The sequence below is a fragment of the Hypanus sabinus genome, chromosome 29 (assembly GCF_030144855.1).
Source record: "Hypanus sabinus isolate sHypSab1 chromosome 29, sHypSab1.hap1, whole genome shotgun sequence".
Lineage (NCBI taxonomy): Eukaryota > Metazoa > Chordata > Chondrichthyes > Myliobatiformes > Dasyatidae > Hypanus > Hypanus sabinus.
The window spans coordinates 13,686,165-13,707,386 of record NC_082734.1 but is presented as its reverse complement, the minus strand read 5'-3'; the positions used below and the strand labels follow the sequence as shown (position 1 = coordinate 13,707,386).

At 46.3% G+C, this 21,222-nt stretch overlaps 2 protein-coding genes across 6 annotated transcripts in view; both read left to right on the top strand.

Moving 5' to 3' along the window:
• Positions 1-21,222, top strand: part of LOC132383020 (general transcription factor II-I repeat domain-containing protein 2A-like) — a 266,610-nt gene that overhangs the window by 53,726 nt on the left and 191,662 nt on the right. The gene's annotated exons all lie outside the window — the stretch shown is intronic.
• Positions 7,963-21,222, top strand: part of csdc2a (cold shock domain containing C2, RNA binding a) — a 58,827-nt gene continuing 45,567 nt past the window's right edge. For 4 of the 5 annotated variants that reach the window (XR_009508524.1, XM_059953702.1, XM_059953701.1 and 1 more), the window contains exon 1: positions 7,963-8,108. The gene's annotated coding sequence lies outside the window, so the exon portion shown is untranslated. Of the gene's footprint in view, positions 8,109-8,961; positions 9,050-21,222 lie in introns of those variants that run through there. The other variant, XM_059953704.1, reaches the window with a different exon arrangement.

Genomic DNA, 21,222 nt, shown 5'->3' with positions numbered 1-21,222 from the left:
GAAGTACAATGCAATACATCATTCTGAATTACAGTAAATAAATAATAGTAAAATTAAATAAGTGCAAACAATATAGTGAGGTGGTGTTCATGGGTTCAATGTCCATTCAGAAATCTGATGGCAGAGAGGAAGAAGCTGTTCCTGAGTCACTGAGTGTTGCTTTCGGGCTTCTGTACCTCCCTCCTGATGGTAGTAATGAGAAGAAGGCATAACCTGGGTTATGGGTGTCCTTAATGATGGACGCTGCCTTTTTGAGGCATCGCTCCTTGAAGATGTCCTGGAGACTACGGAGACTAGTGGCCATGATGGACTCTCTGCAGCTTCTTTTGATCCTGTGCAGAGCCCTCCACCTCACGCTATATGGTGATGCAGCCACTTAGAATGTTCTCCACAGTACACCTGTAGAAATATGCAAGTGTTTTTCGTGACATTCCAGATCTCCTCAAACTAATGAAATATAGCCACTGTCGTGCCTTCTTGGTAACTGCATTGATATGTTGGGCCCAGGTTTGATCCTTGAGATGTTGACACTCTGATGCACCATCAATAACTCACTCTGAGACGTAAGGCGAGATATCGGCTTTTATTGACTGGAAGAAGGAACAAACAGTGAGTGACCACCATACTACATCCTGGAGACTGAGAGGCCGGGCTCAGGCCTTGATTGCCTTTATACAGGGGTCTGTGGGAGGAGCCACAGGAACAGTCAGCAGGGGGTGTGTCCAGACAGGTATATGTAGTTCACCACACACTCAGGAGCTCGAAATTGCTCACTCTTTCCACTTCCCATCCCTCTATGAGGACTGGTGTGTGTTCCCTCGTCTTACCCTTTCTGAAGTCCACAATCAGTTCTTTAGTCTCACTGATGTTGAGTGCAAGGTTGGTGCTGTGATACCACTCAACTAGCTGAAGATATATCTTGCTCCTGTATGCCTACTCGTCACCATCTGAAACTCTGCCGAGGATTGTCAGCAAACATAGATGGCACTTGAGTGGTACCTAGTTGCACAGTCATGGGTGTAGAGAGAGTAAAGCCGTGGGCTACAGACATATCCCTGTGGTGTGCCAGTGTTTATTGTTGTGAGGTGGAGATGTTGTTTGCAATCCACACAGATTGTGGTCTTCTGGTAGGAAGTTGAGGATCCAGTTGCAGAGGGAGGTAGAGAGACCCAGGTCTTGGAGCTTTTACATCAGAACTGTAGGAATGATTGTGTTAAACGCTGAGATATAGCCTGACATAAGCATTAGTATTGTCCAACTGGTCCGAGGCTGCATGAAGAGCCAATGAGATCACATCCACTATAGACCTATTGTGGCGATAGACAAATGCAGTGGGTCCAGGTTCTTGCTGAGACAGAAGTTGTTTCCAGCCATGACTAACCTTTCAAAGCACTTCATCACAGTAGATGTGAGTGCAACTGGACGATTGTCATTAAGGCAGCTCACCCTGCTCTTCTTGGGCACTGGTATAATTGTTTTCTTTTTGAAGCAGGGGGAACTTCCGACTGTAGCAATGAGAGATTGAAAATGTCTTTGAACACCCCCCTGCCAGTTGGTTGGCACAGGTTTTCGGAGCCCTGCCAGGTACACCATCAGGGCTTGTTGCTATGCAAGGGTTCACCCTCCTGAAATATTGTTTGATGTGCCCATTTAACAATATTGTGAGACGGCATGCCTCCACCAAAACGTTCCAGCAGTGAGTCCCAATTCCCACTTCCCTGCACGCAGACAGCATCGAAGGACAGATTGAACCCGTGTACCTGGAGTTGTGAAGCAGCTGCACTCCGAACTGGATATCAGTGGGTAGGGAATGCGATCAGGCTCAAAAGAGAAATAGCAGGTGGGATGGCCTCCCAATTTGGAGATGGGGGGGGGGGGGCAAGGGATCAAGTGAGTTGCAGGAGTAAAGGTGAGTCAGCAAGCTCCATCACGGGTACAATCATAGAGTCATGCATTCAGTGACCACTCCTGTATCTAATAAAACGGCCCATATGTTTGTGGTCTGCTTCTGCTGTGGCCCATCCATTCGAGGTTCAACGTTATGTCCATTCAGAGATGCTCTTCTGCAAACCACTGTTGTAATGTGTGGTTATTTGAGTTACTGTCACCTCCCTGTCAGCTTGAACCAGTCTGGCCATTCTCCTCTGACCTCTCTCATTAACAAGGAATTTTCACCCACAGATCTGCCACTCACTGGATGCTTTTTTTTGTTTCTTACACCACTCTCTGTAAACTCTAGAGTCTGTTGTGCTGTAAAACCCCAGGAGATCAGCAGTTTCTGAGATACTCAAACCACCCCATCTGGCACCAACAATCATTCCACGGTCAGTCTGATAGATCACATTTCTTCCCCCATTCTGATGTTTGGTCTGAACAACAACTGAACCTCTTGACTGTGCCCGTGTGCTTTTATGCATTGAGTTGCTACCACATGATAGGCTGATTAGATATTTGCATAAACGAGAGGTGTATGTAGTAAAATGGCCACTGAGTGTTTATAGCGAATAAAGTTGGTAATTGATGTGTTGAAGTGTCATCAACCCACGCTCCAATTCACTGCAGTAGAAATCAATGGTAGAAATACTTTCTCAAGACCGGGATAGAGCAATGCAGGACAGAAATAGCTCTCTCATCTATATCAAACATCCATTAAGCAAGGGGTCCATGGACCCCAGATTGGGAGCCCCCCCCCCCACTGGATGTAGGGAGAAAGAGAGCGAAGTTGGGAGAAAGCGATTTGCTAAACAAACTGGAAAATCAGTGACCGCTTGTGGATCTAGAGGGGGAGGTGAAATCAAACAGTGAGTGAGGAAAAGGAAGGTCTTTCAAGTGGATTCAGTGTCAGGCATGGCTCCCAGTCTGCATTGGGTCTCACCAATATATAAAAGGCTTGATGATTACAATCTTAGTGTCTGGGCAATATCCTCCCACATATCCCTGCCTTATTGCTTGAATATTGCGACAGAGAAGCTCCATAAAGATTTTTACTCCCTTAATGTTGTCAGATGGATGTAAGTAATAAAATTCTAATTCTAATTCAAATTCAATTACCTTGTACCCATGTCAGTCTTCCCAGTATTGGCAAAACTTAATATTCACTCCTGAGTCCAATTCTACGAGAATGATTTCAATCCAGGCTGCTGATTGTGGTTACATTTCCTGCACAAATTCCACTAAGTACAAACCACACACACAAGATGCCGGAGGAACTCGGAAAGTCCAGTGGTACGGTAGCGTGTCAGGTTGCCCATTGCTGCAAGATCGGGGTTTGACTATAAGGAATTTGTACCTTCTCCCCGTGACCGTGTGGGGTTTCTCCAGATGCTCCTGTTTCCTCCAGCATTCTAAAGAAATACGGTTAGAGTTAGAGAGTTGCTATGTTGTCACAGGGAGCGCGGTGATAATCATGGCCGCCCAGCACAACCCTTGCTGATTTGACTTGATGCAAATAATACACATTGTTGTGTGTTTCAGTGCACACGTGACAAAGTCAGGCAGCCTCTGCGGAGGGGAATAAACAGTCGACGTTTTGAGCCCAGGTAAAGGGTCACAGCTCGAAAAGCCGCCTGTTTACTCCCCCTCCGTAGATGCTGCCTGACTTGCTGAGTCCCTCTGGCGTCTTTCTGTGCGTTGCTCAACATTTCCAGTGCCTGCGTTATACCCCTGGCGTTCCTGAATGCAAACTGCAGCACGGGTCACTTGTGAGCTGGAGACGGCCTGACAGCTGACTGTTCAGGCAAAGGTCATCCGGAGCATAAGCTCATTCAAAGCTCTGCTGACCGTGGCCAAACTTTGCATCCATCAGCGTTGTGTTCAGTGATCTGTTTGACATGTTGTACACAAAAACAGTTAAGAGCCAGGGAGCAGAGAGCATGCCCTTCATCCCACCAAATCCTTGCCAATCATCGAACACCCATTTGTACAATTCCCACCCCCCCCACAACCAGATTCTGCTACTGACCCGCACATAAGGGCGCGTTCAGACGGAGACGTAACGTAAAGATTTTTACTCCTAATGTATGTGAAGGGTGTAAGAAATAAAGCCAGTTCAACTCAATACTTACTGTGGTGGATGAATCGGCAAACCCACACGTATTTGGGATGTGGAAGGGAACTGGAGCTCCTGGAAGCAACACAGACAGTCACAAGGAGAGCGTGCAGACTCCACACAGACAGCACTGGTTACTTGTGAGTTGGAAACGGAGGTCAAGGGTGAAACTGAGTCTCTCGAACTAAACACACACTGAAACAAACTCTGATGAACCCTTCCAGGCTCTCGTCCCGATCTGTCCCTAAGATCCTCTCCAGCCCTCTGATAAAAGCAAAAGCCCTGAGATCCATTTTCTTGTGGGCACTCACAGATACAAAGAAGCATTATGAATCAATGAAAGGGCACACACAACAAAACAGACAGACAACCCAAGTGCAAACGACAGCAAACTCTGCAAAAATACAAAAAATAATAACAATAGATAGCTGGGGTGCTGAGGACTCTTGCACAGTATTGTAGTAATTTTATATCTTGCATTGTACTGCTGCTGCAAAAAAAACAAATTTCATGACACATGAGAGTGATGATAAACCTGATTCTGATCTGGGTCTCTACTGTGGACCGAGAGTGGGAAGGAGACAGGGAGAGGAGAATCATGGTTGGGAAAAGTCACTGAATATCTCTTGGATACAGTTAAGTCAATCATCAAGAAATGGAAAGAATATGGCACAGCTGTAAATCTGCTCTCAAATACTGAGTAACCATGCAAGAGGAGGTCACCAAGACACCAATGACAACTCTGGAGGAGTTACAAGCTTCAGTGGCTGAGATGGGAGAGACTGGGCAAACAACAACTGTTGCCCGGGTGCTTCACCAGTCACAGCTTTATGGGAGAGTGGCAAAGAGAAAGCTACTGTTGGAAAAAGCTCACGTGAAATCTCAGCTAGAGTTTGCCAGGAGGCATGTGGGAGACTCTGAAGTCAGCTGGAAGAAAGTTCTCTGGTCTGACGAAACCAAAATTGAGCTTTTTGGCCATCAGACTAACGTCGCAGGTTCAACGGGCCAGATGGCCGACTTCTGCTCTTATTTCTTATGTTCTTACGTTCTGAAGAATACAGTCCATGTTTTGGGCCGAGACCCTTTGGCAGGACACTAGAGATTCAGACACAAGAAGTGCGGTTGTTGTTCACACCAAACATCAGAATGGGGAAGAAATGCGATCTAAGTGACTCGGACTGTGAGATGACTGTTGGTGCTAGACAGGCTGGTTTGAGTATCTGAGAAACCGCTGATCTCCTGGGATTTTTGCACACAACATCTCTAGAGAATGGTGTGAGAAACAAACAAAAAAGATCTAGTGGGCAGCAGTTTTGTGGGCGGAAAGGCCTTGTTGATGACGAAGGTCAGAGGAGACAGGTTCAAGCTGACAGGAACTCAAATCAGAATCAGAATCAGACTTTAATCGCCAAGTACCTGTGCACATACAAGGAATTTACTTCCGGCAGATGTTGTCTCTCTGCTCATAACAATAATAATGATAAATATAAATGAAAATATAGATTATACATACAGGTAGTGCAATCCAAGTAATAGTTAGCCGACAGTTAACCGGCAGTTAACTGTTCAGCAAAGTGACCGCAGTAGGGAAAAAACTTCTCCAGTGCCTATTAGTCTTAGTCTGGAGGGATCTGAAGCGCCTGCCAGACAGAAGCAGTTCAAACAGGATGGAAGGAGTCCTTTATGATGTTCCCCGCCCTCTTCTTCAACCTGGAAGAGTACAGGTAAAATATTGCATTTACAACAGAGGTGTGCAGAAGGGCACCTCGGACCGTACAACATATCGAACCTTAAAGTGGACGGGCTACGGCAGCAGAAGATGACAAACATACACTCAGCGGCCACTTTATTAGGTACCTCCTACATTGAATAAAGTGGCCACTCACTGAGTGTTTGCAATCGTATCCCAAACAAATCGGTTCCAGTGATGACTCTTTGCCGCAAGAGCAGAGACTGAGTATGTGAGGGCTGCTTATTTTGGAGTTTGCATGAAAGAGAGACCTCATGAAAATGTATAGAATTCTGAAGGAGTCGGACATGCTGGATAGAAGGGGAACGTTGAGAAGCGCTGGCGGGGAGCACGGTTCGTGAATGAGACGTGGACCATTCAGGACAGACACGAACATAAATTTCTCAGCCTGAGGGTGGTGGCCCTTCAGAATTCTACAGCTTAGAGGGCTGTCGTTGGGCCTGCTCAAGCAAAGAGCATTTGAATCCTGGGCACGGAGGGCATTAATTCAGATTCTGATTTGTTTATCCATCTTCGAAACGTACCGCTGAATGTGTTGCTTGTGTTCAGCTGAGGAGGTGCTTGGGGTCGGCCCAGAAGCGGAGGCACACTCTCCAGTATCAGCCCATGATGTTTGTCGACCCCACAAGCAACAAAACAACATCAGGGAAGCAACCCCCCGGCCAGGCACGTACATAGACAGTCCTCTCCCCACAGGACAGGCAGTCTGCAGTCTTCCAGCCCCCTCCGGACTCACAGACTTTGGACTTTCAACTAACCCTGTGGACTGGTGGACTCACAGAGATTGGGCTCTTGATTTCCCTTTCAGAACCAGGGCTTTGGCCATTAAGCCTCGATTTCTAGGCTTCCAATTAACCAGGATTTGAACTTCAGAAACAAACCCTGAAGTCCAGGCCTTGAACTCTGGACTCTCCGGTGACCAGGATCCTGAAGACTAGGCCTCAAACTCTGGTCTCACTGACTTTCATACCTGGGGTGGGGAGGCTTGATCGACCTGTGTGTCCCCTGCCTGCACGGAACTCCGATGCCGGAACCCACTAACGGCTCACTAACCACCCAACCCTCGGCCTTGCTGGTCTGCTGGCCCAACATCTGACCACAGATGTCCTTTATCGCATGTCCACGTCACTGGGCTTTGGAGTGGAGTGGAGGCCGACATTCCAACCTGACCTCTAATTCCCCACATCCAGTCTCTAAACCCTAAGCCCAGCCCCGTCCCCAATACCACCCCTATCAACCTAAAAAGGACCTCGCCATGGCGACGTAGTGGTTAGTGTGATGCTATTCCGGCATTCAATTCCGGTGCCACTCTGTGAGGAGTCTCTGTCTATCCTTCCCGTGGAATGTGGTTTTCTCCAGGTCCTCCCTCAGCCCAAAGCCGTACCGGGCAGGTTAATTGGTCTTTGTTAAGTGTCCCGTGATTGGGTTACGGTTAATCGGTTTTTGCCAGTGGTTGCTGGGGCGGAAGGCCTGGAAAGGCCCGCACCCAGCTGTATCACTGAATAAAATTTTAAAAATAAAATAAATCTGATCCACGGCCTCCATGGAGACCACACAGCTCAGAGCTATCTTGACTTGAAGGAATGTGGGGATAATTTTGGACAGTGACGCTGAAGTAGAAATCAGAAATGATCCTTATGAGTAGTAGAGAAGGGTTTGGGGGTTGACTGGGCCGACACCTTTTCCTACTTCTCGTGTTCTTTATATGAGTAATTTAAGCAAATACTACTCGATTATCCAGAATGCATTTGAGCCATGCAGACCTGTCTGTCTCCTATGGAAGGAAAACAATTGTTGTAATTTGGTTATTGCTCCTGAGTTGATGTCAATCAGCAGAATTAACTTCCCGTCAGGGTCAGGATTCAGGGATTCACCTCCCTCCCCACTTGATGTTGACAACAGTTGGGCTACGCAGCCTTGCACAACCGAATAGCTTTTGCAAATCGAGGAAAGAGAGCAAAGGATGGCTGAACAGCAACTTTGGGGTGGGGGGGGGGGGTAAAGAGACACGGGAAAGAAAATATAAACAGCATTTATCAGCCCAAGGCATTGTGATATTCTCTCTAAATTGGCTTGAATCTCCACCCATTCTTTTTCCAAGGCTGCGTGATTGACATAGTGATGTCACAAAGAAGGGTGGGGCTACAGACTGTCAGTTTCCAGAGAGAGAGAGAGAGAGAGCAAGAGAACATTAATGTTAACATAAATAGCAGGCACCCACAGAAACTGGAAACTGAGGAACAATACAGGCTCCTACCAGAGGACCGACACAGTGCCGTGCCCATTGCTCTGGGGTTTCTGTTTGAATAGGTAAGGAATTTGTAATTGAGATGGAATTGTTTGGGCTTGCACATTTTAACAGAGGCTGGGAGAAAGACAACTGCACAAACAATCGAACTGCGTATTTCAAAGGTCTCAAAGGATCATTGTGGCTTTCTCTCTTCCCATTTCAATATTTCATGCTGAATAGGTTTCTTTATGAAGCAAGTAAACAAGGGGGGAAAAAAAAAGCCCCACTTGGTGTTGGCATCGTTCCTGTATGTGTTAACCGTTTCATCTTTCTTGTAACATCTTCCGTTTCTCTCCACCTCTTTGTGTCATGTCGACTGCCTTGGTGTGTGTGTGTGTGTGTGTGTGTGTGTGTGTGTGTGTGTGTGTGTGTGTGTGTGTGTGTGTGTGTGTGTGTGGTTCAGACAAAGACCATTCCACCTGAGCTGCAGTGTGTGACCGTGGGGCTATAAGACTGAGTGTTATTATTACAAGCCGCCAGCCCTGTACTGAGGGAATGCCACACTACAGAAGGGGCAATCTTACATCCAAATCAAGGCCCCATCTGCTCTCTGCAGGCGATGCGATAGCAGTGTTTCAAAGGAAAGTGGGAGCGTTTTTTTTTCCCCTTCCCGGTCCCCTCACCAATATCTTATCCCTCAAGCAATATCTCTAAAATAGATGACCTGGTTCATATCGTGTTGCAGGGTGTGCGTGGCGGGGGTGGGTGGGGATTGCAAAAAAGCACTTCCATATGTTGAAGTCTCATAAATCAGAGAAACTGCAGATACTGGATCCCTGACATGAAAACAGAAAATGCTGGAATCACTTGGCAGGGCAGGCTGCTTCTACTGGAAAGGAAACGGTTAAGATGCCAGGCTGAAAGGTCCTTGACTTGAAATATTAATTAAGCAGAATCCTTCCTTCAGACCCTCTCTAGGGTGGATAGACTCGTCGCCTCCGCCTGACAGCTATCGCCACAGGTAAGTCGTTGCCTGGCGGTGGGAGCGCTGGGGTGGGTCCTCGTTGGCTTTTTGGGGAGAGGCATGGGGAGGAAAAGGTTCTGGGAGGGAGGAGAAGGGAAGGGTGACTGACTTCCATTTTTCAGTGCTGAAGTGCAAGACAGGGGTATTCAATGGTGTCATCGTCTACTTCCTGTTCAACGTCTCCAGCGCCAACAACATTAAAAATACCGCACCCGCCGTAACTCTGACACAAAACTATACGCGGAGTAGAGGTTCAGCTGGTAGAGACCTGGGTTCGTTCCTGACCCCCAGCGCTGTCCGTGTGGGGTTTGCACGTTCTCACTGTGGTCATGTGGCTATCCTCCAGTCACTCAGGTTACCTCCCACATCCCAAATGTGTGCAGGCTGAGAGTGTTAATAGCAGTTTTGGGCCCCTTGTCTAAGAAAGGATATGCTGGCGTTTGAGAGGGTGCAGAGCGAGATCACGAGAACGGTCCTGGGAATGAAAGGGTTAACATATGAGGAGCATTCGATGGCTCCGGGCCTGTAGCCGCTGGAGTTTAGAAGAATGAGGAGGGAATCTCCTTGAAACCTACTTAATTTTGAAATGCCTGGATAGAGTGGTTGAGAGGATGTTTCCAGTAGATTGGGAGCCCAGGCAAGAACAAGGACAGTCCTTTCGGAGCAGAGATGAGGAGGAATTTCTTTAGCCAGAGGTGGGGGGGGGGGGCGGTGAATTTGTGGAATTCGTTGCTGCAGACAGCTGTGGAGGCCAAGTCACTGGGTATATTTAAAGCAGAGGTTGATAGGGTCTTGATTAGTAGGGAGGGTCAAAGGTTATGGGGACAAGGCAGGAGAATGGGTCTGAGGGGCCCAGTCAAATGGTGAATGTGTTATGGTTAATTGTATCTTTGATCTGGAGTGTAGTTGGGTGATAGGGAGAATCGATGAGAACATGCGAGAGAAATGTAGGATTTGTGTCAACGTGTGGCTGATCATGAGGGGCTGGGAGGGTTTGTTTCCAGGCCGTATCCCTCCTGGAATCTGCAGCCCTCCCGTTCTCTAGAGATGACGCTAGAAAGAAGGCATGACAGCAGCTATATTTCATGGGGAGCTCCCGGAGATTTGGTACATCACCTAAAATGCTCGCAAATTTCTACAGATGTACCGTGGGGAGTATTCTAACTGGCTGCATCACCATCTGGTATGGGGGTGGGGGTGGTGGGGGGGGGGAGGGCTTGCTCTGCACAGGATCTAGGTAAGCTGCAGAAAGTTGTGAAATCAGTCAGCTCCATCACGGGCAGCAGCCTCCCCAGTGTCCAGGACATCTTCAAAGAGCAATGCCTCAAAAAGGCAGCATCCATCATTAGGGACACCCATCACCCAGGACATGCCCTCTCCTCATAGTTACCATCAGGAAGGAGGAACACACTCGACAATTCAGGAACAGCTTCTTCCCTTCTGCCTTCTGATTCCTGAACAAACATTTAACCCTTGAACAGTACTTCACTACTTTCTTATTTCTATTTTTGCACTTCTCATTTAATTTAACAATTTTATATATGTTTGTATGTATGTGTGTGTATATTAACGAGGGGTGATCGATAAGTTCGTGGCCTAAGGTAGAAGGAGTCAATTTTTGAAAACCTAGCACATTTATTTTTCAACATAGTCCCCTCCTACATTTACATACTTAGTCCAGTGGTTGTGGAGCGTACGGATCTTGGACCTCCAATAAGTGTCCACAGCAGGGGTGATTGATATGTTCGTGGCCTAAGGTAGAAGGAGATGAGTTATACAGCTCTCGTTACATGCACATGCAGTTCAACTCTTTGAGTGATTATACAGAAAGTTTGAAGTTAATAACTCATCAGGGGTGATTGATAAGTTCGTGGCCTAAGGCAGAAGGAGTTGAATTATTGACTTCAAACTTTCTGCATAATCACTCAAAGAGTTGACCCGCACGTGCATGTAACAAGAGCTGTGAAAGCAGACTCTGATTCCATCTGAGGAGCCGGGTTCTGTTCTCACACTGCTCGCACCAGAGTGCAAGCAAGCAGTCCTCAATCCTGAAGGAGGCTGCTTCGGGAAAAGAAATAGGGTGATTTTATTACAGTGACAGTCGTTGGGTTTGCAGTGTTAATTAGTATGAGAAACGGACGTGCTTTCCAGCACCGCTTTGGTTTTTATGCTTGTGTTTGCACTTAACTGCTGGGAGTGTAAACCAGCCAAGGGTCCACTTAGATGTGGCATGTAATGCAAGTGAAACTTCCTTTACTATTATAGAACACGGCATACGGGTGTGTCTTCACAAGAATCTTGTTAGATTCTAATACCAATAGGAGACATTTCGGCAGGCCATCCTTCAAGCTAAGTTACAGTTTTATATCTAAAACATCTTGCTGAGGCCATTCAGAAATGTGTTGTTTGCATCAATGACCTACCAAGTGTAAATGTGCGTTGGGGGCAGCCGGCAAAGGTTGCCATGGTTCCGGCGCCAGCTTAGCATGCCCACCACTTACTAACCCTAACCGGTAGGTTTTTGGAAAGTGGGGTGAAACCGGAGCACACGGAGGAAACCCATGCAGTCCCAACCACCGAGCACGTCTACACAAAACACTGTCACCGGAAAGCAGCGTCCATCATCAGAGATCTCCCGCCACCCAGGCCGTGCTCTTTTCTCGCTGCTGCCATCAGGTAGAAGGTACAAGAGCCTCAGGACTCGCACCACCAGGTTCAAGAACAGTTACTATCCCTCAACCATCAGGCTCTTGAACAAAAGGGGACAACTACACTCATTCTATTGAGATGTTCCCACAACCAATGATCTCACTTTAAGGAGTCTTTATCTTATTATTTTATGCTCTCGTTATTTATTGTTATTTATTTATATCTGTATTTGCATAGTTTGTTGTTTCTATGCTCTACTTGATCTTTCATCAATCCTGTTTACAGTTACTATGCAAAAGATTTGTTGCATGTGCCACAGGAAAAAGAATCTCAGGGTTGTATATGGTGATGTATATGTACTCTGATATTAAAATTTACTTTGAACATAGAAAACGTACAAACTTCTTACAGACGGTGGCAGGAATTGAACCCTGGTCACTGATCACGGGCGTGCAAAGCATTAAGTGACCATGCCACCCTCACTATCCTCCACTCACTGCATTTTTCTTGAGAAATTATTCTCCTTTGCTGGGGGGGGGGGGGGTGGGAGTCATAACAGTAACGCAAAAGTGACAGAGAGAGATCAGGCAGCCATCTCTACTGCCTGACCAAAGAATTGTTTCCAAATGCAACCAGTCAAATAACCTTTCTCTTTCCAGAGCTTTTCCATACTCGGTCAATGGCTCTCTTGTGCCTTCTGTTTCACAATGATGACTGACACCGATGTTGCTTTTAACAGGTTGTAACCTTGTGTGTCAACAGTGACCATGACGAGAGAGCTTCATCTGGAGCCTGGGCTGTCACACTTTTTCAAGTCCTGTATACTATCACACTCTATACCAGTCTCTGTGCCAATCTTTTATTCCTTGCTTTCTTTTTCTCCCTCTCTCACTGGTGCCTTTATTAGAGCTGCTACCTCACACTCCAGTGACTCAGGTTGGATCCTGCCCCCGGGTGCTGTGTGTACGTGTGTGTGTGTAGTTTGCATGTTTTCATCTGCCTGTTTACGTTTGGGCTGGGTGCTCTTTCCTCCTACATCCCAAAGAAATGCAAATTTTTTTGGAGAAGTTGTACCTTCAACGCTGAGTATGGGTCTTCAGGCTCGTGCACCTCCTACCAAATGGTAGGAATGAAAAGGCAGCATGTTCTGAATGGTGATTTTCTTCAGTGATTGATGATTCCTTCTTGGGATCTTATAGAAACATGTGAAATTATGAAAGGGATGGATAAGATAGAAGCAGAGAATCTACAGCACAATACAGGCTCTTTGGCCCACAATGCTGTGCGGAAAATGCCCTTTAGAAATTACCTAGGGTTACCCATACCCTCTAATTTTCTAATCTCCATGTATCTATCCAGGAGTCTCTTAAAAGACCCTATTGTATCCGCCTCCACCACCGTCACCGACAGCCCGTTCGATGCACTCACCACTCTCTGGGTATATAAAAAAAACTTGCCCCTGACATCTCCTTTGTACCCACTTCCAGGCACCTTAAAACTGTGCCCTCTAATGACAACCATTTTAGCCCTGGGGAAAAGTCTCTGACTATCTACACGATCAGTGCCTCTATTGGGTCACCTCTCATCCTCCGTTGCTCCAAGGAGAAAAGGCCGAGTTCACTCAACCTGTTCTCATAAGGCATGCTCCCCAATCCAGGCAACATCCTTGTAAATTTCCTCTGCACCCTTTCTATGGCTTCCACATCCTTCCTGTAGTGGGGTGACCAGAACTGAGCACAGTACTCCAAGTGGGGTCTGACCAGGGTCCTATATAGCTGTAACATTACCTTTCAGCTCTTAAACTCAATCCCATGGTTGATGAAGGCCAAGACAGAGACAGGAAAGTTGTCTCCACAGGTAGGTGAGTCTAGAACCAGGGGTCATGAGCTCAAGATTCAGGGGAGTAGATTTGAGACAGAGATGAGGAGGAACTGTTTTTCTCAGAGAGTGGTGAATCTGTGGAATTCTCTGCCCAATGAAGCAGTAGAGGCTACTCAGTAAATGTATTTAAGGCAAGGTTGGGTAGATTTCGCAACTTCTTCATGACTGCCTCAACACATTGGGCCCAAGATAGATCTTCTCTGATGTAAAGGCAGGAACTCCGCTCAGACCCTAGATCCTCATTGTTTGTCAGCTGGAGACTGGAATCAAATCCTCATTCACTTGGCTGTCTGAAGTAATGGCGGGTGCTGGGGGTGTGGGGAAGATCAGGCCATGGTAGATTACTAAGTCTCACTCCTAGCATCATGTTATTTAAAAATAAATACCTCAACCAAGTGATGGAAACCAAGATCTAAAAGATGGCACATCGATGGTTAATCAAAAACATAAGAATCAAGAAGCAGGAATAGCCCTTTCAAGTACTCCACCATTCATTAAGGTCATGGCTGTTCAATAGCTCTGCTCTACCCCGATATCTCTTGGTTCCTGCAGAGTCCGGAACTTCTTCAATCTGCATTATGATGACTCAGTCTCCACAGACCTTCAACACAGAGATGTCTGAAGTTCAGCATCGTCTGAGCAAAGATTTTCATCCTCGTATCACTTCTAAACAACCTACTCCTTATTCTGAAACTGCCTCCCTGACCTTGGGCTCTTCAGCCAGCAGAAATGACTTCACTATATCTAACCTGTGAGTTTCACCTCGTGCTTCTGAGTTCTAAAGAATACTGGCTCGGCCTGTTCAATATCTCTTCACCTGTCACACCCAACGGCCCTGGAGCCTGTCAGACTGAACCCTCACTTTTTCTTTGGCAAGGATATCCTTCCTTAAATAAGAGGACCCACAAATCTCCGGGTGTGGTCTCATCGAGGCCCGACACAATTGCAGCAAAACTCCTAAATTCAAATCTTCCTGCGATAGAAGTTTACCCTTCTCATTATTTAATTCATATCAGCCTTCAGTGAGTCATGTGGAAGCACAGTCAGGCCTCTTCGACCATCATTTTCGTCTTTTAACAAATACTCCACAATATGCACAAGCTAAGTAATTTATTTTTTATCCCCACTCTGTATTTCATTTGATGAAAGGTTTTAGTTTATTCCTCTCCATAGATGCTGCCTGACCAGCTGAGTTCCTCCAGCACTTTGTGTGTGTGTGTTACTCTTGTACTGCATCGGCCACGTTCCCACCAACACACACTCACCCCGTCCTCCCTCCCCTTGAAGCCCCTTTGCATCCTACTCTGTACTCGCCATCCTGTTTAGTTTGGTGCTGTCAGCAAACTTTGAAAAAAAAGGACATTTAAATCCCCTCAGCCAAATCGTTGTTAGAGGCTGGGAATGGCTAGAGACCAAGCACACAACCCCACAAATCAGCGGCTCCAAAAACTAAGAAGCATCCCTTTTACTTAATATTATTTGCTTTCTAGTAGCCATATCTCACCTTGTCAGTATTATCCCCAATTCCACGCTCTGTATAACCTTGTTGAATGACCTCCTGTGTGGGGGCTCTTATTGAACACCTCCCAAAAATCCAATACATTCGCTGGTTCTCTCTCATCTACTGAGATATCCTCCAAAAAATTCCACTACATTAGTCAAACATGATTTTCCCTCCATAAACCCTGCTCTGTGTGTGTGTGTGTGAGTGTGTGTGTTTCTTTGGCCCCCTGTTCTTACTTTGTTAAGAGTTCCAGCACTTCTCCTATTACAAACTTTAGCCTTGCAAGTTAGCAGTTTCTTGCTTTCTCACTTCCTGCCCTCTTCAATATTGTAGTCACATTCGCAATACTCTGCAAGTTCCTGTCTGAGATCAGACCTGATCCACAATAGAACAGGGAACCCTCAGAAATGGTAGGAGATGTGGCTAAGTGTGGATGGGATAGGTTGAAAGTAAGGGGTAAGAGGTCCTGAGAGAGAGAGAGAGAGAGAGAGAACTTTGTGACTAAGAGAGAGTGGTTGGAATCTAAATTCATTGATCGAAGGGGGACGGTGGGGGAGACAGAGGTTCACAGAACATTAAACTTTGGTGAAAATATCAAATCAGCCGGCAAATGTGATGGGCTCTTGATGGGTGTGGTTGGCCAAAGGGCCCATTTCTGTCTTGTGCAACTCCATTGACAGCAAGGTCCCACAGTGCAGAGAAGTGGCAACGAGCAGGTTATCCACTTAGAAACAAGCTTAATATCAACGGCATATGTCATGAAATTTGTTACCTTTCTGGCAGCAGTACAATGCAAAACGTAATAATAGAGAAAAATAACCTGTGACTGACAGTGTGTGTGTGTATGTGTAAATACACAATGTGTGTTTGTAAATAAATAGTGCCAAAAAATAGAAGTTAAAAAAGTAGTGAGGAAGTGTTCATGGGTTCAATGTCATATTCAGAAATCGGATGGCAGAGGGGAAGAAAGTCTTCAGAAATTGTTGAGTTGAGTGTGTGTCTTCAGGCTCCTGTACCTCTTTCTTGATGGCCTTAATGAGAACAGGGCTTGACCTCGGTGATGGGGATCCTTTATGATGGACGCTGCCTTTTCGAGCCGCCGCTCCCTGAAGGTGTCCTAGATACTACAGAGGCCAGTGCCCGTGATGCAGATGACTAATTTTGCAACTGTCTGCAGCTTATTTAGATCCTGTGCAGATAAATGCCTGTCAGAGAGGCTGAACTTCTTTAAAAGGGTGCTCAGGAGCATCTGAAAGGGAAAAGGTGGAGTTGCCTCAGTCAGTCGAGATCATGGTGCACGATCTCCACTGCCCTGCAGAACCTGAGGCTGGATAAGAATTGGGACTTAATGACCGTGATGCAAACGTGCCTCATTGAGCCTCAGCTGACAGCTGGGCCGTGCCTTCAAACCACAACCTCTGAGATACATGTTGTAGATTCAATTCATGTCTCAGTTACAGGTATACCCCACCCAGGGGCCCTGTTCTTGTTATGGCCATCAAGTTCTTTCCCGTATCTTGGTATGACGTGGTCTACATAATCACAGCTCCAGTGAATCAGAATGTGACAACAGGAATACCAAACTACATTCAGTGACCATTTTATTATTATTGATTATGGTTTTTACAATGACCTATTAACCAACTAACTGGTACATATTTGGACTGTGGGAGGGAACTGGAGCCTCACTGGAGGGTCCTTCCTCAGAAGGAAACCCTCACTGTCACGGGGAGAACATTCAAACTCCTTACAGGCAGTGACAGGAATTGAACCTGGGCCACCTGTACTGTAAGGTGTTGTGCTAACCGCTACACTACCTTGCCGTCCCAGTTAGGAACAGGATTGGAACCCAGTGTGGTCTTCTGCTGCTGTAGTCCATCCACTTCAAGGTTCAGTTGAACCTTGTGCGTTCACAGATGCTCGTCCGCACACCACTGTTGTGCTCATTTGAGTCGCTGCTACCTCCCTGTCAGCTTGAGCCAGTCTGGCCGTTCTCCTCTGACCTCCCTCATTAACAAAGCGTTTTCACCCCCAGAACTGCCGCTCACCACGTTTTTTTGTTTTCACACCCTGGAGACTATTGTGTGCGAAAATCCCAGATCAGCAGTTTCTGAGATACTCAAACCCAGTCCGGCACCAACAATCATTCCAGAGTCAAAGTCACTTAGATCACATTTGTTCCCTATTCTGATGTCTGGTCGGAACAACAACTGAACATCCTGACCATGTCTGCATGCTTCTACGCCTTGACTATCAGCCACATGATTGACTGACTACATATTTGCATTAACAAGCCGGTGTACCTAATTAAGTGATTGCTGAGTGTAGTTTGAACTAGAAATGGAAGTGGTGTGTTATTGTCATGTACATCTGCAATGTTGATTCAGGTTCACGGGTCTGGCGAGTGAGACAGGAAATGCACTGGCTTTGAATTTATGTTTGTTAATCACTTATTTACAACCAGTAAAAATTCAACCAAACATTCATATTCCCCAAGTTACGGACACAACAAAGCTGCATATTCGACAAGCATACTTAGCTAAAAGCGTGCACAGAACATATCTTCTCAATGGTCACGTGTTCCACAGAACATTACAGCACAGAAACAGGCCTTTTGGCCCTCCTTGGCCATGCTGAACCATTTTTCTGCCTAGTCCCACTGACCTGCACCTGGACCATATCCCTCCAAACCCCTCTCATCCATGTACCTGTCCAAGTTTTTCATAAATGTTAAAAATGAGCCCGCATTTACAATTTCATCTGGCAGCTCATTCCACACTCCCACCATTCTCTGTGTGAAGAAACCCCCCCCAATGTTCCCTTTAAACTTTTCCCCCTTCACCCTTAACCCATTTCCTCTGGTTTTTTTCTCCCCTAGCCTCAGTGGAAAAAGCCTGCTTGCATTCACTCTATCTATACCCAACATAATTTTATATACCTCTGTCAAATCTCCCCTCATTCTTCTACGCTCCAGGGAATAAAGTCCTAACCTATTCAACCTTTCTCTGTAACTCAGTTTCTCAAGTCCCGGCAACATCCTTGTAGACCTTCTCTGCACTCTTCCTGTAATTAGGTGAGATTACAGGAATCTGTAATTAGCTGACCAGAACTGCACACAATACTCCAAATTCGGCCTCACCATAACATTCCAACTCTTATACACGATACTTTGATTTATAAAGGCCAATATACCAAAAGATCTCTTTACAATCCTATCTACCTGTGGTGCCACTTTTAGGGAATTATGTATCTGTATTCCCAGATCCCACTTGCCTGAAAACAAAGGAAGAGAGACAAAACTTCCCACACGTGCTCCCTATATTAACCAATGGGAAAAGCAGCTGCAATGTCTAAACTAACCAATCACAATGGGAGCGACTTCCAACACAGAATAAGCCATGCCCCCTCACAGGACAGTACCAAGATAAAGTGAAAGACTCATCTAGCATATTGTTCAGACAGATCAATTTATTATCCTGCGCACTGAGGTAGAAGATTCAAGATTTAGATTAAGATTTATCTATCACATGTACATCAAAACATACAGTGAAATGTGTTTTTTGTGTCAACAACCAACACATCCAAGGATGTGGTGCAGCCAGCCCCCAAGGGTTGCCACACGTTCTGGTGCCAACAAAGCTTACCTACTGTGCTCAGCAGAACAACAGCAACATGAATCACAAACGGTCGGTCTGCAGGTGCAGCAGGCTATCAAAAAGGCAAATGGGACGTTGGCCTTCATTGCTAGAGGGATTGAATTTAAGAGTAGGGAGTTTCTGCTTCAACTCTACAGGCTGAGTCCAGAGATGAGGGGTTTAGACTGTGAGGAGAGATTGAGTCGCCTGGGACTGTACTCGCTGGAATTCAGAAGAATGAGAGGAGACCTTATGGAGACATATGCAATTATGAAAGGGATAGATAAGATAGAGGCAGGAAAGTTGTTTCCACTGGTATGTAAGACTAGAATTAGGGACATAGCCTCAAGATTTGGGGAGTAAACTTAGGATGGAGATGAGGAGGAACTGCTTTTCCCAGAGAGTGGTGAATCTGTGGAATTCTCTGCCCAATGAAGCAGTGGAGGCTTCCTCAGTAAATATATTTAAGGCAAGATTGGATAGATTTTTGCATAGTAGGGGAATTGAGGGTTATGGGGAAAAGGCAGGTAGGTGGAGATGAGCCCATGGCCAGATCAGCCATGATCTTATCGAATGGCGGAGCAGGCTCGACGGGCCAGATGGCCGACTCCTGCTCCTGTTTCTTATGTTCTTATAACAAGCAACAAAACAACAACAGTGAAACAAGCCTCCTGTCCTCTCTCCCACACAACCACCCACTCACAAACACAGTCCTTCACCCCCTAGGGCAAAGAAAAGATAACAGATTGCAAAAGGAAGTGCAAGAGCTATGTTGAGAGGGCAGAGCAGGCAGACAGTGAGGTGCAAACATTTTGATGAAGTAGTTTGTGAGGTCAAGGGTCCATCTTATCTTGGGAACCATTCAATATTTGCATAATGGTGGGATAGAAGCTGCTTTTGAGTCTGGTGGTATAGTATGAGCTTTTAGGCTTTTGCATCTTCTGCCCGAAGAGAGAGGGGAGAAGAGAGAACATCTAGAGTGGGTGAGGTCCTTGATTATGACAGGGTTTTAGCACAGCCTCTTCAGCCCATCGAGCCTGTGCTGATTATCAGCTAATAATAATACTTCAACACTAATCTCACCTTCTCTCTCCCCCCCCAACACACTCCCCATTAACTCCCCCCGATTCTGTTACTCACCTACACACTGAGGACAATTTGTACCAGACGAATGAGTAATCACGTCCCTCGTCTTTGGGATATGGGAGGAATGTGGAGCACCCAGTATTATACAGAAAACGTACCAACTCCTCACAGACAACGGTGGAATTGGATCTAGACTGCTGGTGCTCTAACAGCGTTACGCTAACCGCTCCGCAGCTGCACTGCCCCGTACTGTATGCATCGTGGGCCAGTGAGAGAATGCAGCTGCTGTAATAGACAAATGTTATATCACAAACTTGTCCTCCGCCCCACATTGACAAATTCAGTCCTGCGTAAAAGTCTTAGGCACCCTAGTTATGTATAGACTCCAGAGGTAGTGCAGATGCTGGAAATCTAGAGCAGTATACACTGTGCTGGAGGAGCTCAGCAGGTCAGGCAGCATCTATGGATGGGAATAAGCAGGCGATGTTTCGGGTCCACACCCTTCATCAGGATTCAGTCACTCTCCCTCCCTCCATCTCTCTCTCCCTCCCTCTCCACTCCCCCTCTCTCCCTCTCTCTCTCTCTCTCTCTGTCCCTCTCTCCATCTCTCTCTCCATCTGTCTCTGTCTCTCTCTCTCTCTCTCTCTCTCTCTCTCTATATCTCTCCTCCCCAACATATGAACACCTGACTAATATACAAGCACCTGGGAGACTGGTGGGGGTGAATGTATTTGCTGCGGGATTGCGGGAATTTTCTGCTGGGTGGGAACTCAGTTTGCGGCTACAATTCTGATTTGAAACTGCTCCAGTTATGGACATTTCTCAGAAAAAGAACCTTGCAATAATCTGGGGAGGGTCTATCGAAGGGAATGATTCAGAGTAGGGCAGCTCTGAGAACCAGCACAGATATAATTATAACCCTTCTGAGTTAAAAGGAAGTGTGGGTAACAGAATCCACATCCTAAACCCATTAGTATGGTGGCCTCTGGCCAACTGTAACATGGCTTCCAGTAAGAGTAACTGTGAGCATTTCATTTTATTTTTCACTTGCATCACGTGATAGCTCTGATTCCGGGCGACAACACTCCCTCATTTTTAACTGCTTGCTGGTCACCCCACTGTACCGTCCAGAAGCAGACAACGATCGTTCAGTTGGCCACAGACATTCCCGGACAGTTGTTGACATTCACTTGCTCTGCCTGTCTAACGTGGTGTTCAGGGTGCACCATGGTTTCTAGGCAAGTACATCTTTCCTTCATAGACAAGAGAAAATCTGCAGGTGCTGGAAATCCAAAGCAACACACACAAAATGCTGGAGGAACTCAGCAGGCCAGGCAGCATCTATGGAAAAGGGTAAACAGTCGACGTTTCGGGCCGAGACCCTTCATCAGGACTGGCTTTTTTCCCTTCATTTT